This window comes from Mixophyes fleayi, chromosome 8, assembly GCF_038048845.1.
Source record: "Mixophyes fleayi isolate aMixFle1 chromosome 8, aMixFle1.hap1, whole genome shotgun sequence".
Lineage (NCBI taxonomy): Eukaryota > Metazoa > Chordata > Amphibia > Anura > Limnodynastidae > Mixophyes > Mixophyes fleayi.
The window spans coordinates 95730647-95748402 of NC_134409.1; the positions used below are offsets into that span (position 1 = coordinate 95730647).

At 40.1% G+C, this 17756-nt stretch overlaps 5 non-coding genes across 5 annotated transcripts; all 5 read left to right on the forward strand.

Annotated features, from left to right (window-relative positions):
- The first annotated feature begins 669 nt into the window (after positions 1-669).
- Positions 670-819, forward strand: LOC142100500 (U12 minor spliceosomal RNA). The gene has a single exon (XR_012678805.1). It is a non-coding gene; the product is annotated as a U12 minor spliceosomal RNA (small nuclear RNA).
- A 3018-nt stretch (positions 820-3837) lies between these two features.
- Positions 3838-3987, forward strand: LOC142100501 (U12 minor spliceosomal RNA). Its single transcript, XR_012678806.1, has one exon. It is a non-coding gene; the product is annotated as a U12 minor spliceosomal RNA (small nuclear RNA).
- A 3016-nt stretch (positions 3988-7003) lies between these two features.
- On the forward strand, positions 7004-7153 carry LOC142100502 (U12 minor spliceosomal RNA). The gene has a single exon (XR_012678807.1). It is a non-coding gene; the product is annotated as a U12 minor spliceosomal RNA (small nuclear RNA).
- Positions 7154-10160: 3007 nt separating this feature from the next.
- LOC142100506 (U12 minor spliceosomal RNA) lies at positions 10161-10310 on the forward strand. Its single transcript, XR_012678811.1, has one exon. It is a non-coding gene; the product is annotated as a U12 minor spliceosomal RNA (small nuclear RNA).
- A 3007-nt stretch (positions 10311-13317) lies between these two features.
- LOC142100510 (U12 minor spliceosomal RNA) lies at positions 13318-13468 on the forward strand. The gene has a single exon (XR_012678814.1). It is a non-coding gene; the product is annotated as a U12 minor spliceosomal RNA (small nuclear RNA).
- The last annotated feature ends 4288 nt before the right edge of the window (positions 13469-17756 follow it).

Sequence of the window (17756 nt, forward strand, 5' to 3'; positions counted from 1 at the left end):
AATGGAATCAGGTATACTGCAAACAAGAAAGTGGCAACAGCCATACCACGAAAATGTCGTGGACTAAGCACAAGCAACAGATATCTCCACCGACAAACATTTGAGATGAAAAATACACCAGCCCTTCCAAGAACCCCATAGAAAAGTTAGCATATGCTGTTGCGATATAATTGCACATCAAGGTCCACTGTAGTTGAAATAATGTTGCCCAATAACAAGTGATTTGCGTGACTGCAACAAATGTTGGCAAAACAAAAGCCAAAACAAAGAAGCAATAATTCTGCTCACTCTCTGTAGATCCCTGTTTCTGCCACCATACCTCTTTTTCCATCAATGATGGATTAGCCATATTTCTATTTGCTTCCACCACAGCAACTGTAACAAAGTGTGTGGATAAATGCTAATGATGCTATAACATCCAACCACTATCACATTTGGTTGCTGCCATCATGCATTTCACCAGATTAAATAATTTGCATATCTTGTAGACAACATCTGTTTCAAGGAATAAACCTCATTTTCAGCAATAACAGACAGAAATAAATAGGCTGACCAAATGCCTATTAATAATATGCTTGAAAGAACTGCTGGTAGCATGCAAGTCAACTCTCCCTTATATGTTTAGGGTTGAACCACAGGGCTATATGACACACACTGCATAATCAAGGTATGCCTTAAACTAATGAGTAAGGAAAATAATGAGCTGGGGTGATGCCTGGTTCCTCACTACTCATGTGAGAAGAATTTTTGAACGGGTATAGGTTACCCCATGGAGGATTTGCCTACTTTGCGAGACCTCCAGGTGCAGTGATCTATCCGATCCCTATATATGTTAAATATAAGAATATGCTTGTAATTTTATTATATTGCTGCAACAGTAAGTAGTGATATTGCAAGTGATGCCCCCCCCCCCCCACTTTCTAACAGTTCTCTCTAATACTTTCTGATATGGGGGCATATTTAAAAAATAGTGATGGTGCACTTACCATGCAATCCAGGTCCCAGAGTGTGTCCTGCATATTTATGAAGGGTGCATCGCAGCAGATATCGTGGATATCTGCTGTTTTGCATTTCTTCTTGTTTTTGGGAGCAGTCACCATTCTACAGTATGGTGACTGCTCCCAACAGCAATCTAACAAACCCTGCATCGGTCCGCCCCCATTTTAATTAATTTAATTACCTATGTGAAAAATAAAATGGTACATTGAATCTTGCACTTCTGGCAAGGTAAGCTGATTCTTAACCATATTAAAAGCAACTATCCTCCCCTGATGGTGGATGAAGCAACAAGACTAATAGCACTAGTGAACTTGATATTAAATAAACATATATAAAAATATGTCTCTCTCTTTATAATATCTAACCTTCAGGTAAGGGGATATTTACTTAATGGTGATCATAATACAATAACATTTCACCAATTTATTTAAGAAGATAGTTTGTGGCTACAAAAATCATGTATTCACAAAGGCAGAATTTAATCACCTTGGAGAAGCATAAAAGCTTATGTGAAATATTGATGGCTAAAGAATTGGGTTCTCGGCCTTTTGGCTAAGATCAAGCATGTACCTGTCCAAGTTGGGGATCTGTCCACCCTGAAAAGGCAATGGGAAAGCTTGGTTTGGCCAGAAGGCCAGTACCTTGAAAGCCTGAGAACTAGTGCCCCTGGAGTAGTGACCCAGGGGTGCCTGAACTCACTTGCGGACTGGTCACCCTCATTTGATAGCATGGCACAGAGCACGAACCTCACTTTCAGCTACACACAATTCCTTTCCTCGGCCTTCTAGTTAGACAGGAATAACTTTTAACATCTCGAGAGCATGGCTGTGGCCGTTTTGCACGGTACTATTTCTTTTTTCTCACTGATTGTCACTGCACTTATTCTTACGTTTTATTCCACGGATTGGAGGAGGTGTGGCAGCCCTTATGGGTCCGATCCCTGAAGATCTAGGGGAGGTGGTGTGGTCCTAGTGGATCCCACTTCCCTGAACCCACTGAGGACTCCCCTTCCTGGGGGAAGCAGAAGATTTGATGCCATGGGGGAAGCTTCGGCAGAGCCGTTGCCAAAGGTGGCCCCCTGGTCTTGCGGAGAAGGGGGCCTGAGGACCCTTACTTCCCTAAGGAGCCTTCAGGAATAAAGGGACCCTTCTTCTTTTGAGGAGGGTCTGAAACTGTACCCTTGAGCACGTTTTTTAAGTTTTCACTTATTTTTTCGAGGACTTGGGAACAAAGCACGTTTTTCAGGCTTTCAATAATAAAAAAAAAAATAATGCTAAAGAATTCTAAAAAAAAATTCCAAGAGCATAAATAGCAAGAAAATGAATACAATTAAAAACCTCATAATATTGGGCTACCCCAAGAATGCTATGGCAGATTGGTATGGGAAGATATAAATAAAACTGACTTCCTAAATCTATTTTCGTCAATAGTGTTCACAAAGAAAGAAAATATACTGGCTAATAGGTTGTGAAGTTTAAAGTACGCACACCGCTTGATATTACTTTCTGTCTCTGAGGAAGTGGTAAAATGTCTAAACACAATTATTAGCTTTTCTGGCCAAGATTGCATACACCCAGGTGTTATAAAGGTATTAAGTTCACTAGTAGATGGACTATTATTTCTTATATTTATGGATTCCTTTATAATGGGGTAGCATCGCATGCCTGGAGTAAAGCAGATATAAGCAGTTATCCATATTTTGAGACGGGATGAAAATGTGAGACAGGAAATCTAGAATGATAAGAAGGAATTCTAAGGGATACTATTCAGAAATATGTGAAAGATAATCCATTGCTAGGGCAATGTCAACTTGGAATTCTAAGAGGTTATTTTGAACTAATCTGTTTTAATATTATGAGCAGGTGGGCTGTAAAGTAGAACTTGGTAGTGCAACGGATGTTAAATATTTGATACTGTTCCACAAAGCAGATTGGTATGTAAAATGAGAATAATAGGAGTAGGGCAAAAAATGGTGCACATGGGTAGATAACTGGCTTAAGGATAAAAGTTGTGTTCATCAACGCATACCTTAATTTGTTTCTTGGTTTTAACAACTTATAATAGAGAAGATGGGCTACTCAAAATGTCACAAAAGACACCGTTGCAGTCAAAAGCCCACTCATCAGAAATTTTAGCAGCCTATAGATGATGGAAATCACTATTTTGAATAATGGAATCAGGTATACTGCAAACAAGAAAGTGGCAACAGCCATACCACGAAAATGTCGTGGACTAAGCACAAGCAACAGATATCTCCACCGACAAACATTTGAGATGAAAAATGCACCAGCCCTTCCAAGAACCCCATAGAAAAGTTAGCATATGCTGTTGCGATATAATTGCACATCAAGGTCCACTGTAGTTGAAATAATGTTGCCCAATAACAAGTGATTTGCGTGACTGCAACAAATGTTGGCAAAACAAAAGCCAAAACAAAGAAGCAATAATTCTGCTCACTCTCTGTAGATCCCTGTTTCTGCCACCATACCTCTTTTTCCATCAATGATGGATTAGCCATATTTCTATTTGCTTCCACCACAGCAACTGTAACAAAGTGTGTGGATAAATGCTAATGATGCTATAACATCCAACCACTATCACATTTGGTTGCTGCCATCATGCATTTCACCAGATTAAATAATTTGCATATCTTGTAGACAACATCTGTTTCAAGGAATAAACCTCATTTTCAGCAATAACAGACAGAAATAAATAGGCTGACCAAATGCCTATTAATAATATGCTTGAAAGAACTGCTGGTAGCATGCAAGTCAACTCTCCCTTATATGTTTAGGGTTGAACCACAGGGCTATATGACACACACTGCATAATCAAGGTATGCCTTAAACTAATGAGTAAGGAAAATAATGAGCTGGGGTGATGCCTGGTTCCTCACTACTCATGTGAGAAGAATTTTTGAACGGGTATAGGTTACCCCATGGAGGATTTGCCTACTTTGCGAGACCTCCAGGTGCAGTGATCTATCCGATCCCTATATATGTTAAATATAAGAATATGCTTGTAATTTTATTATATTGCTGCAACAGTAAGTAGTGATATTGCAAGTGATGCCCCCCCCCCCCCACTTTCTAACAGTTCTCTCTAATACTTTCTGATATGGGGGCATATTTAAAAAATAGTGATGGTGCACTTACCGTGCAATCCAGGTCCCAGAGTGTGTCCTGCATATTTATGAAGGGTGCATCGCAGCAGATATCGTGCATATCTGCTGTTTTGCATTCCTTCTTGTTTTTGGGAGCAGTCACCATTCTACAGTATGGTGACTGCTCCCAACAGCAATCTAACAAACCCTGCATCGGTCCGCCCCCATTTTAATTAATTTAATTACCTATGTGAAAAATAAAATGGTACATTGAATCTTGCACTTCTGGCAAGGTAAGCTGATTCTTAACCATATTAAAAGCAACTATCCTCCCCTGATGGTGGATGAAGCAACAAGACTAATAGCACTAGTGAACTTGATATTAAATAAACATATATAAAAATATGTCTCTCGCTTTATAATATCTAACCTTCAGGTAAGGAGATATTTACTTAATGGTGATCATGATACAATAACATTTCACCAATTTATTTAAGAAGATAGTTTGTGGCTACAAAAATCATGTATTCACAAAGGCAGAATTTAATCACCTTGGAGAAGCATAAAAGCTTATGTGAAATATTGATTGCTAAAGAATTGGGTTCTCGGCCTTTTGGCTAAGATCAAGCATGTACCTGTCCAAGTTGGGGATCTGTCCACCCTGAAAGGGCAATGGGAAAGCTTGGTTTGGCCAGAAGGCCGGTACCTTGAAAGCCTGAGAACTAGTGCCCCTGGAGTAGTGACCCAGGGGTGCCTGAACTCACTTGGGGACTGGTCACCCTCATTTGATAGTATGGCACAGAGCATGAACCTCACTTTCAGCTACACACAATTCCTTTCCTCCGCCTTCTAGTTAGGCAGGAATAACTTTTAACATCTCGAGAGCATGGCTGTGGCCGTTTTGCACGATACTATTTCTTTTTTCTCACTGATTGTCACTGCACTTATTCTTACGTTTTATTCCACGGATTGGAGGAGGTGTGGCAGCCCTTATGGGTCCGATCCCTGAAGATCTAGGGGAGGTGGTGTGGTCCTAGTGGATCCCACTTCCCTGAACCCACTGAGGTCTCCCCTTCCTGGGGGAAGCAGAAGATTTGATGCCATGGGGGAAGCTTCGGCAGAGCCGTTGCCAAAGGTGGCCCCCTGGTCTTGCGGAGAAGGGGGCCTGAGGACCCTTGCTTCCCTAAGGAGCTTTCAGGAATAAAGGGACCCTTCTTCTTTTGAGGAGGGTCTGAAACTGTACCCTTGAGCACGTTTTTTAAGTTTTCACTTATTTTTTCGAGCACTTGGGAACAAAGCACGTTTTTCAGGCTTTCAATAAAAAAAAAAAATAATGCTAAAGAATTCTAAAAAAAAATTCCAAGAGCATAAATAGCAAGAAAATGAATACAATTAAAAACCTCATAATATTGGGCTACCCCAAGAATGCTATGGCAGATTGGTATGGGAAGATATAAATAAAACTGACTTCCTAAATCTATTTTCGTCAATAGTGTTCACAAAGCAAGAAAATATACTGGCTAATAGGTTGTGAAGTTTAAAGTACGCACACCGCTTGATATTACTTTCTGTCTCTGAGGAAGTGGTAAAATGTCTAAACACAATTATTAGCTTTTCTGGCCAAGATTGCATACACCCAGGTGTTATAAAGGTATTAAGTTCACTAGTAGATGGACTATTATTTCTTATATTTATGGATTCCTTTATAATGGGGTAGCATCGCATGCCTGGAGTAAAGCAGATATAAGCAGTTATCCATATTTTGAGACGGGATGAAAATGTGAGACAGGAAATCTAGAATGATAAGAAGGAATTCTAAGGGATACTATTCAGAAATATGTGAAAGATAATCCATTGTTAGGGCAATGTCAACTTGGAATTCTAAGAGGTTATTTTGAACTAATCTGTTTTAATATTATGAGCAGGTGGGCTGTAAAGTAGAACTTGGTAGTGCAACGGATGTTAAATATTTGATACTGTTCCACAAAGCAGATTGGTACGTAAAATGAGAATAATAGGAGTAGGGCAAAAAATGGTGTACATGGGTAGATAACTGGCTTAAGGATAAAAGTTGTGTTCATCAACGCATACCTTAATTTGTTTCTTGGTTTTAACAACTTATAATAGAGAAGATGGGCTACTCAAAATGTCACAAAAGACACCGTTGCAGTCAAAAGCCCACTCATCAGAAATTTTAGCAGCCTATAGATGATGGAAATCACTATTTTGAATAATGGAATCAGGTATACTGCAAACAAGAAAGTGGCAACAGCCATACCACGAAAATGTCGTGGACTAAGCACAAGCAACAGATATCTCCACCGACAAACATTTGAGATGAAAAATGCACCAGCCCTTCCAAGAACCCCATAGAAAAGTTAGCATATGCTGTTGCGATATAATTGCACATCAAGGTCCACTGTAGTTGAAATAATGTTGCCCAATAACAAGTGATTTGCGTGACTGCAACAAATGTTGGCAAAACAAAAGCCAAAACAAAGAAGCAATAATTCTGCTCACTCTCTGTAGAGCCCTGTTTCTGCCACCATACCTCTTTTTCCATCAATGATGCATTAGCCATATTTATATTCGCTTCCACCACAGCAACTGTAACAAAGTGTGTGGATAAATGCTAATGATCCTATAACATCCAACCACTATCACGTTTGGTTGCTGCCATCATGCATTTCACCAGATTAAATAATTTGCATATCTTGTAGACAACATCTGTTTCAAGGAATAAACCTCATTTTCAGCAATAACAGACAGAAATAAATAGGCTGACCAAATGCCTATTAATAATATGCTTGAAAGAATCGCTGGTAGCATGCAAGTCAAATCTCCCTTATATGTTTAGGGTTGAACCACAGGGCTATATGACACACACTGCACAATCAAGGTATGCCTTAAACTAATGAGTAAGGAAAATAATGAGCTGGGGTGATGCCTGGTTCCTCACTACTCATGTGAGAAGAATTTTTGAACGGGTATAGGTTACCCCATGGAGGATTTGCCTACTTTGCGAGACCTCCAGGTGCAGTGATCTATCCGATCCCTATATATGTTAAATATAAGAATATGCTTGTAATTTTACTATATTGCTGCAACAGTAAGTAGTGATATTGCAAGTGATGTCCCCCCACTTTCTAACAGTTCTCTCTAATACTTTCTGATATGGGGGCATATTTAAAAAATAGTGATGGTGCACTTACCGTGCAATCCAGGTCCCAGAGTGTGTCCTGCATATTTATGAAGGGTGCATCGCAGCAGATATCGTGGATATCTGCTGTTTTGCATTCCTTCTTGTTTTTGGGAGCAGTCACCATTCTACAGTATGGTGACTGCTCCCAACAGCAATCTAACAAACCCTGCATCGGTTCGCCCCCATTTTAATTAATTTAATTACCTATGTGAAAAATAAAATGGTACATTGAATCTTGCACTTCTGGCAAGGTAAGCTGATTCTTAACCATATTAAAAGCAACTACCCTCCCCTGATGGTGGATGAAGCAACAAGACTAATAGCACTAGTGAACTTGATATTAAATAAACATATATAAAAATATGTCTCTCTCTTTATAATATCTAACCTTCAGGTAAGGAGATATTTACTTAATGGTGATCATAATACAATAACATTTCACCAATTTATTTAAGAAGATAGTTTGTGGCTACAAAAATCATGTATTCACAAAGGCAGAATTTAATCACCTTGGAGAAGCATAAAAGCTTATGTGAAATATTGATTGCTAAAGAATTGGGTTCTCGGCCTTTTGGCTAAGAACAAGCATGTACCTGTCCAAGTTGGGGATCTGTCCACCCTGAAAGGGCAATGGGAAAGCTTGGTTTGGCCAGAAGGCCGGTACCTTGAAAGCCTGAGAACTAGTGCCCCTGGAGTAGTGACCCAGGGGTGCCTGAACTCGCTTGGGGACTGGTCACCCTCATTTGATAGTATGGCACAGAGCACGAACCTCACTTTCAGCTACACACAATTCCTTTCCTCGGCCTTCTAGTTAGGCAGGAATAACTTTTAACATCTCGAGAGCATGGCTGTGGCCGTTTTGCACGATACTATTTCTTTTTTCTCACTGATTGTCACTGCACTTATTCTTACGTTTTATTCCACGGATTGGAGGAGGTGTGGCAGCCCTTATGGGTCCGATCCCTGAAGATCTAGGGGAGGTGGTGTGGTCCTAGTGGATCCCACTTCCCTGAACCCACTGAGGTCTCCCCTTCCTGGGGGAAGCAGAAGATTTGATGCCATGGGGGAAGCTTCGGCAGAGCCGTTGCCAAAGGTGGCCCCCTGGTCTTGCGGAGAAGGGGGCCTGAGGACCCTTGCTTCCCTAAGGAGCTTTCAGGAATAAAGGGACCCTTCTTCTTTTGAGGAGGGTCTGAAACTGTACCCTTGAGCACGTTTTTTAAGTTTTCACTTATTTTTTCGAGCACTTGGGAACAAAGCACGTTTTTCAGGCTTTCAATAAAAAAAAAAAATAATGCTAAAGAATTCTAAAAAAAAATTCCAAGAGCATAAATAGCAAGAAAATGAATACAATTAAAAACCTCATAATATTGGGCTACCCCAAGAATGCTATCGCAGATTGGTATGGGAAGATATAAATAAAACTGACTTCCTAAATCTATTTTCGTCAATAGTGTTCACAAAGCAAGAAAATATACTGGCTAATAGGTTGTGAAGTTTAAAGTACGCACACCGCTTGATATTACTTTCTGTCTCTGAGGAAGTGGTAAAATGTCTAAACACAATTATTAGCTTTTCTGGCCAAGATTGCATACACCCAGGTGTTATAAAGGTATTAAGTTCACTAGTAGATGGACTATTATTTCTTATATTTATGGATTCCTTTATAATGGGGTAGCATCGCATGCCTGGAGTAAAGCAGATATAAGCAGTTATCCATATTTTGAGACGGGATGAAAATGTGAGACAGGAAATCTAGAATGATAAGAAGGAATTCTAAGGGATACTATTCAGAAATATGTGAAAGATAATCCATTGTTAGGGCAATGTCAACTTGGAATTCTAAGAGGTTATTTTGAACTAATCTGTTTTAATATTATGAGCAGGTGGGCTGTAAAGTAGAACTTGGTAGTGCAACGGATGTTAAATATTTGATACTGTTCCACAAAGCAGATTGGTACGTAAAATGAGAATAATAGGAGTAGGGCAAAAAATGGTGTACATGGGTAGATAACTGGCTTAAGGATAAAAGTTGTGTTCATCAACGCATACCTTAATTTGTTTCTTGGTTTTAACAACTTATAATAGAGAAGATGGGCTACTCAAAATGTCACAAAAGACACCGTTGCAGTCAAAAGCCCACTCATCAGAAATTTTAGCAGCCTATAGATGATGGAAATCACTATTTTGAATAATGGAATCAGGTATACTGCAAACAAGAAAGTGGCAACAGCCATACCACGAAAATGTCGTGGACTAAGCACAAGCAACAGATATCTCCACCGACAAACATTTGAGATGAAAAATGCACCAGCCCTTCCAAGAACCCCATAGAAAAGTTAGCATATGCTGTTGCGATATAATTGCACATCAAGGTCCACTGTAGTTGAAATAATGTTGCCCAATAACAAGTGATTTGCGTGACTGCAACAAATGTTGGCAAAACAAAAGCCAAAACAAAGAAGCAATAATTCTGCTCACTCTCTGTAGATCCCTGTTTCTGCCACACCTCTTTTTCCATCAATGATGCATTAGCCATATTTCTATTTGCTTCCACCACAGCAACTGTAACAAAGTGTGTGGATAAATGCTAATGATGCTATAACATCTAACCACTATCACGTTTGGTTGCTGCCATCATGCATTTCACCAGATTAAATAATTTGCATATCTTGTAGACAACATCTGTTTCAAGGAATAAACCTCATTTTCAGCAATAACAGACAGAAATAAATAGGCTGACCAAATGCCTATTAATAATATGCTTGAAAGAACTGCTGGTAGCATGCAAGTCAAATCTCCCTTATATGTTTAGGGTTGAACCACAGGGCTATATGACACACACTGCACAGTCAAAGTATGCCTTAAACTAATGAGTAAGGAAAATATTGAGCTGGGGTGATGCCTGGTTCCTCACTACTCATGTGAGAAGAATTTTTGAACGGGTATAGGTTACCCCATGGAGGATTTGCCTACTTTGCGAGACCTCCAGGTGCAGTGATCTATCCGATCCCTATATATGTTAAATATAAGAATATGCTTGTAATTTTACTATATTGCTGCAACAGTAAGTAGTGATATTGCAAGTGATGTCCCCCCACTTTCTAACAGTTCTCTCTAATACTTTCTGATATGGGGGCATATTTAAAAAATAGTGATGGTGCACTTACCGTGCAATCCAGGTCCCAGAGTGTGTCCTGCATATTTATGAAGGGTGCATCGCAGCAGATATCGTGGATATCTGCTGTTTTGCATTCCTTCTTGTTTTTGGGAGCAGTCACCATTCTACAGTATGGTGACTGCTCCCAACAGCAATCTAACAAACCCTGCATCGGTCCGCCCCCATTTTAATTAATTTAATTACCTATGTGAAAAATAAAATGGTACATTGAATCTTGCACTTCTGGCAAGGTAAGCTGATTCTTAACCATATTAAAAGCAACTACCCTCCCCTGATGGTGGATGAAGCAACAAGACTAATAGCACTAGTGAACTTGATATTAAATAAACATATATAAAAATATGTCTCTCTCTTTATAATATCTAACCTTCAGGTAAGGAGATATTTACTTAATGGTGATCATAATACAATAACATTTCACCAATTTATTTAAGAAGATAGTTTGTGGCTACAAAAATCATGTATTCACAAAGGCAGAATTTAATCACCTTGGAGAAGCATAAAAGCTTATGTGAAATATTGATTGCTAAAGAATTGGGTTCTCGGCCTTTTGGCTAAGAACAAGCATGTACCTGTCCAAGTTGGGGATCTGTCCACCCTGAAAGGGCAATGGGAAAGCTTGGTTTGGCCAGAAGGCCGGTACCTTGAAAGCCTGAGAACTAGTGCCCCTGGAGTAGTGACCCAGGGGTGCCTGAACTCGCTTGGGGACTGGTCACCCTCATTTGATAGTATGGCACAGAGCACGAACCTCACTTTCAGCTACACACAATTCCTTTCCTCGGCCTTCTAGTTAGGCAGGAATAACTTTTAACATCTCGAGAGCATGGCTGTGGCCGTTTTGCACGGTACTATTTCTTTTTTCTCACTGATTGTCACTGCACTTATTCTTACGTTTTATTTCACGGATTGGAGGAGGTGTGGCAGCCCTTATGGGTCCGATCCCTGAAGATCTAGGGGAGGTGGTGTGGTCCTAGTGGATCCCACTTCCCTGAACCCACTGAGGTCTCCCCTTCCTGGGGGAAGCAGAAGATTTGATGCCATGGGGGAAGCTTCGGCAGAGCCGTTGCCAAAGGTGGCCCCCTGGTCTTGCGGAGAAGGGGGCCTGAGGACCCTTGCTTCCCTAAGGAGCCTTCAGGAATAAAGGGACCCTTCTTCTTTTGAGGAGGGTCTGAAACTGTACCCTTGAGCACGTTTTTTAAGTTTTCACTTATTTTTTCGAGCACTTGGGAACAAAGCACGTTTTTCAGGCTTTCAATAAAAAAAAAAAATAATGCTAAAGAATTCTAAAAAAAAATTCCAAGAGCATAAATAGCAAGAAAATGAATACAATTAAAAACCTCATAATATTGGGCTACCCCAAGAATGCTATGGCAGATTGGTATGGGAAGATATAAATAAAACTGACTTCCTAAATCTATTTTCGTCAATAGTGTTCACAAAGCAAGAAAATATACTGGCTAATAGGTTGTGAAGTTTAAAGTACGCACACCGCTTGATATTACTTTCTGTCTCTGAGGAAGTGGTAAAATGTCTAAACACAATTATTAGCTTTTCTGGCCAAGATTGCATACACCCAGGTGTTATAAAGGTATTAAGTTCACTAGTAGATGGACTATTATTTCTTATATTTATGGATTCCTTTATAATGGGGTAGCATCGCATGCCTGGAGTAAAGCAGATATAAGCAGTTATCCATATTTTGAGACGGGATGAAAATGTGAGACAGGAAATCTAGAATGATAAGAAGGAATTCTAAGGGATACTATTCAGAAATATGTGAAAGATAATCCATTGCTAGGGCAATGTCAACTTGGAATTCTAAGAGGTTATTTTGAACTAATCTGTTTTAATATTATGAGCAGGTGGGCTGTAAAGTAGAACTTGGTAGTGCAACGGATGTTAAATATTTGATACTGTTCCACAAAGCAGATTGGTACGTAAAATGAGAATAATAGGAGTAGGGCAAAAAATGGTGTACATGGGTAGATAACTGGCTTAAGGATAAAAGTTGTGTTCATCAACGCATACCTTAATTTGTTTCTTGGTTTTAACAACTTATAATAGAGAAGATGGGCTACTCAAAATGTCACAAAAGACACCGTTGCAGTCAAAAGCCCACTCATCAGAAATTTTAGCTGCCTATAGATGATGGAAATCACTATTTTGAATAATGGAATCAGGTATACTGCAAACAAGAAAGTGGCAACAGCCATACCATGAAAATGTCGTGGACTAAGCACAAGCAACAGATATCTCCACCGACAAACATTTGAGATGCAAAATGCACCAGCCCTTCCAAGAACCCCATAGAAAAGTTAGCATATGCTGTTGCGATATAATTGCACATCAAGGTCCACTGTAGTTGAAATAATGTTGCCCAATAACAAGTGATTTGCGTGACTGCAACAAATGTTGGCAAAACAAAAGCCAAAACAAAGAAGCAATAATTCTGCTCACTCTCTGTAGATCCCTGTTTCTGCCACACCTCTTTTTCCATCAATGATGCATTAGCCATATTTCTATTTGCTTCCACCACAGCAACTGTAACAAAGTGTGTGGATAAATGCTAATGATGCTATAACATCTAACCACTATCACGTTTGGTTGCTGCCATCATGCATTTCACCAGATTAAATAATTTGCATATCTTGTAGACAACATCTGTTTCAAGGAATAAACCTCATTTTCAGCAATAACAGACAGAAATAAATAGGCTGACCAAATGCCTATTAATAATATGCTTGAAAGAACTGCTGGTAGCATGCAAGTCAAATCTCCCTTATATGTTTAGGGTTGAACCACAGGGCTATATGACACACACTGCACAGTCAAAGTATGCCTTAAACTAATGAGTAAGGAAAATATTGAGCTGGGGTGATGCCTGGTTCCTCACTACTCATGTGAGAAGAATTTTTTAAACGGGTTTAGGTTACCCCATGGAGGATTTGCCTACTTTGCGAGACCTCCAGGTACAGTGATTTATCCGATCCCTATATATGTTAAATATAAGAATATGCTTGTAATTTTACTATATTGCTGCAACAGTAAGTAGTGATATTGCAAGTGATGCCCCCCCACTTTCTAACAGTTCTCTCTAATACTTTCTGATATGGGGGCATATTTAAAAAATTGTGATGTGCACTTACCGTGAAATCCAGGTCCCAGAGTGTGTCCTGCATATTTATGAAGGGTGCATCGAAGCAGATATCGTGGATATCTGCTGTTTTGCATTCCTTCTTGTTTTTGGGAGCAGTCACCATTCTACAGTATGGTGACTGCTCCCAACAGCAATCTAACAAACCCTGCATCGGTCCGCCCCCATTTTAATTAATTTAATTACCTATGTGAAAAATAAAATGGTACATTGAATCTTGCACTTCTGGCAAGGTAAGCTGATTCTTAACCATATTAAAAGCAACTACCCCCCCCTGATGGTGGATGAAGCAACAAGACTAATAGCACTAGTGAACTTGATATTAAATAAACATATATAAAAATATGTCTCTCTCTTTATAATATCTAACCTTCAGGTAAGGGGATATTTACTTAATGGTGATCATAATACAATAACATTTCACCAATTTATTTAAGAAGATAGTTTGTGGCTACAAAAATCATGTATTCACAAAGGCAGAATTTAATCACCTTGGAGAAGCATAAAAGCTTATGTGAAATATTGATTGCTAAAGAATTGGGTTCTCGGCCTTTTGGCTAAGATCAAGCATGTACCTGTCCAAGTTGGGGATCTGTCCACCCTGAAAGGGCAATGGGAAAGCTTGGTTTGGCCAGAAGGCCGGTACCTTGAAAGCCTGAGAACTAGTGCCCCTGGAGTAGTGACCCAGGGGTGCCTGAAATCGCTTGGGGACTGGTCACCCTCATTTGATAGTATGGCACAGAGCACGAACCTCACTTTCAGCTACACACAATTCCTTTCCTCGGCCTTCTAGTTAGGCAGGAATAACTTTTAACATCTCGAGAGCATGGCTGTGGCAGTTTTGCACGGTACTATTTATTTTTTCTCACTGATTGTCACTGCACTTATTCCTACGTTTTATTCCATGGATTGGAGGAGGTGTGGCAGCCCTTATGGGTCCGATCCCTGAAGATCTAGGGGAGGTGGTGTGGTCCTAGTGGAATCCACTTCCCTGAACCCACTGAGGTCTCCCCTTCCTGGGGGAAGCAGAAGATTTGATGCCATGGGGGAAGCTTCGGCAGAGCCGTTGCCAAAGGTGGCCCCCTGGTCTTGCGGAGAAGGGGGCCTGAGGACCCTTGCTTCCCTAAGGAGCCTTCAGGAATAAAGGGACCCTTCTTCTTTTGAGGAGGGTCTGAAACTGTACCCTTGAGCACGTTTTTTAAGTTTTCACTTATTTTTTTGAGCACTTGGGAACAAAGCACGTTTTTCAGGCTTTCAATAATAATAATAAAAAAAAAAAAATAATGCTAAAGAATTTAAAAAAAAAATTCCAAGAGCATAAATAGCAAGAAAATGCAATTAAAAACCTCATAATATTGGGCTACCCCAAGAATGCTATGGCAGATTGGTATGGGAAGATATAAATTAAAACTGACTTCCTAAATCTATTTTCGTCAATAGTGTTCACAAAGGAAGAAAATATACTGGCTTATAGGTTGTGAAGTTTAAAGTACGCACACCGCTTGATATTACTTTCTGTCTCTGAGGAAGTGGTAAAATGTCTAAACACAATTATTATTTTTACTGGCCAAGATTGCATACACCCAGGTGTTATAAAGGTATTAAGTTCACTAGTAGATGGACTATTATTTCTTATACTTATGGATTCCTTTATAATGGGGTAGCATCGTATGCCTGGAGTAAAGCAGATATAAGCAGTTATCCATATTTTGACGGGATGAAAATCTGAGACAGGAAATCTAGAATGACAAGAAGGAATTCTAAGGGATACTTGTTACGGTTCAGATGCCTTAGTCAGTATTTGCACAGACTTACCTAGGGCGCGGAGTCTAACGGCCTTCCGGTCTTCACCAAGAACCACCGCAAGGTAGTATGGGTTTTGCTGAACCGCAGGTCGCGGCCCCCAGGTTAGCCTACTGACGTAAGGGAGAAGGCTCTAAGTGATGGATAGTCAAACAGGCAATATGACAAGGTGATGCAAATACAGGCACTAACCGTGAATACCGGTGTCTGGAGGTCTGACGCGGAAGCCGGCTAGAGTCACGGTATCAGTTGTATGCCGTAGGAGATGAATCCAGAGGAGTAGAAACACAGCCAAGTCGGTACACAGGAGGTAATCAGATATACAGTGCCAGAGGGAAATCCAGAGAGTAGTCAAGAACACAGCTGAGTCGGTACACGGGATGGTCAGTCCAATTCGCGGTGCCAGGGATTAAGCCAAAGAGTAGTCAGGTCACAGCCAGGTTGGTACACAGGAGTCTGAGGAAATATAGAAGTACACGGGGAGCAGGATCACAGGAGTCAGGTACACAGGGAAAGGAAGCCAGGAACAGGAAACACATTGCTCTGACACAGGTAGCGTGTCAGAGCAGAGTAGATATAGAGATTTGAATTCCCCGCCCAGAAGTCACATGACCTGACGCTGGGAGAACCTGGAAGTGCGGGGGCGCCATCGGAGGACAGCGCAGCGGAGCGGGGAACAGGTAAGTTCATGACAATACTATTCAGAAATATGTGAAAGATAATCCATTGCTAGGGCAATGTCAACTTGGAATTCTAAGGGGTTATTTTGAACTAATCTGTTTTATTATTATGAGCAGGTGGGCTGTAAAGTAGAACTTGGTAGCACAACGGATGTTATATATTTGATACTGTTCCACAAAGCAGATGGGTACGTAAAATGAGAATAATAGGAGTAGGGCAAAAAATGGTGTACATTGCTAGATAGCTGGCTTAAAGATAAAAGTTGTGTTCATCAACGCATACCTTAATTTGTTTCTTGGTTTTAACAACTTATAATAGAGAAGATGGGCTACGCAAAATGTCACAAAAGACACTGTTGCAGTCAAAAGCCCACTCATCAGAAACTTTTAGCAGCCTATAGATGATGGAAATCACTATTTTGAATAATGGAACCAGGTATACTGCAAACAAGAAAGCGGCAACAGCCATACCACGAAAATGTCGTGGACTAAGCACAAGCAATAGATATCTCCACCGACAAACATTTGAGATGGAAAATGCACCAGCCCTTCCAAGAACCCCCAAAAAATTTAGCATATGCTGTTACGATAGAATTGCCCATCAAGGTTCACTGTAGTTGACATAATGTTGCCCAATAACAAGTGATTTGCGTGACTGCAACAAATGTTGCAAAAACAAAAGCCAAAACAAAGAAGCAATAATTCTGCTCACTCTCTGTAGATCCCTGTTTCCGCCACCATACCTCTTTTTCCATCATCATCATCATTTACTTATATAGCGCCAACATATTCCGTAGCGATTTAAAATTGAGGACAAACATAGTAAAGTAATAAACAAACTGGGTAAAACAGACAAAGAGGTGAGAAGGCCCTGCTCGCAAGCTTACAATCTATTGGAAAATGGGAGTTTGACACATGAGGTTAAGTCTTCATTTGCAGTCGGCCCAGCCAGACTGCAAGGTAAAAGGTAAAAGTGACTCATAAGCTAAATGATCCTGTCACACAACAATGTTGGTCAACGGGTAGTTGTATAACGGGTGGTAATAGGGTAATGTGCAGAACGGAGTTGCAGAGTTGGGACAAGACAGGAGATGTATGTTGGTGCAGCTTTGTTGATGGCCTTGTAGGTTAGTAAGAGTATTTTAGATTGGATTCGGTAGAAAACAGGCAACCAGTGTAGAGACATACAGAGTGATTCAACAGAGGAATAACGATTTGCAAGGAAAATCAATCTTGCAGCAGCGTGCAAAATAGATTGTAGGGGGTTGAGTCTGTTTTTGGGAAGGCCAGTAAGGAGGGAATTGCAATAGTCAATGAGGGAGATGATAAGTGCATGAATTAAGGTTTTTGCAGTGTCTTTGGACAATATAACTGAATCATTCCTATCAGATTCATGCTGACATAGATCTGTAATAACTTCTATTGTACTTACCAGTAGGTCCCTAAAGGTCTTTCCTAGTTATTATTTTTTTAAAGCACCTGAAGCTAAACCATGAAAATGGATCTTGTTATAGAAGGTATAATCCACCTCTAGGGAGGTATATAATACCTATAGAATATATAAGCAACATTTAGAGTGCCTTTGTTGCATTCACTTCTCTAATCAAATTAAAGCAAACTTTATTAGCAAAATGATA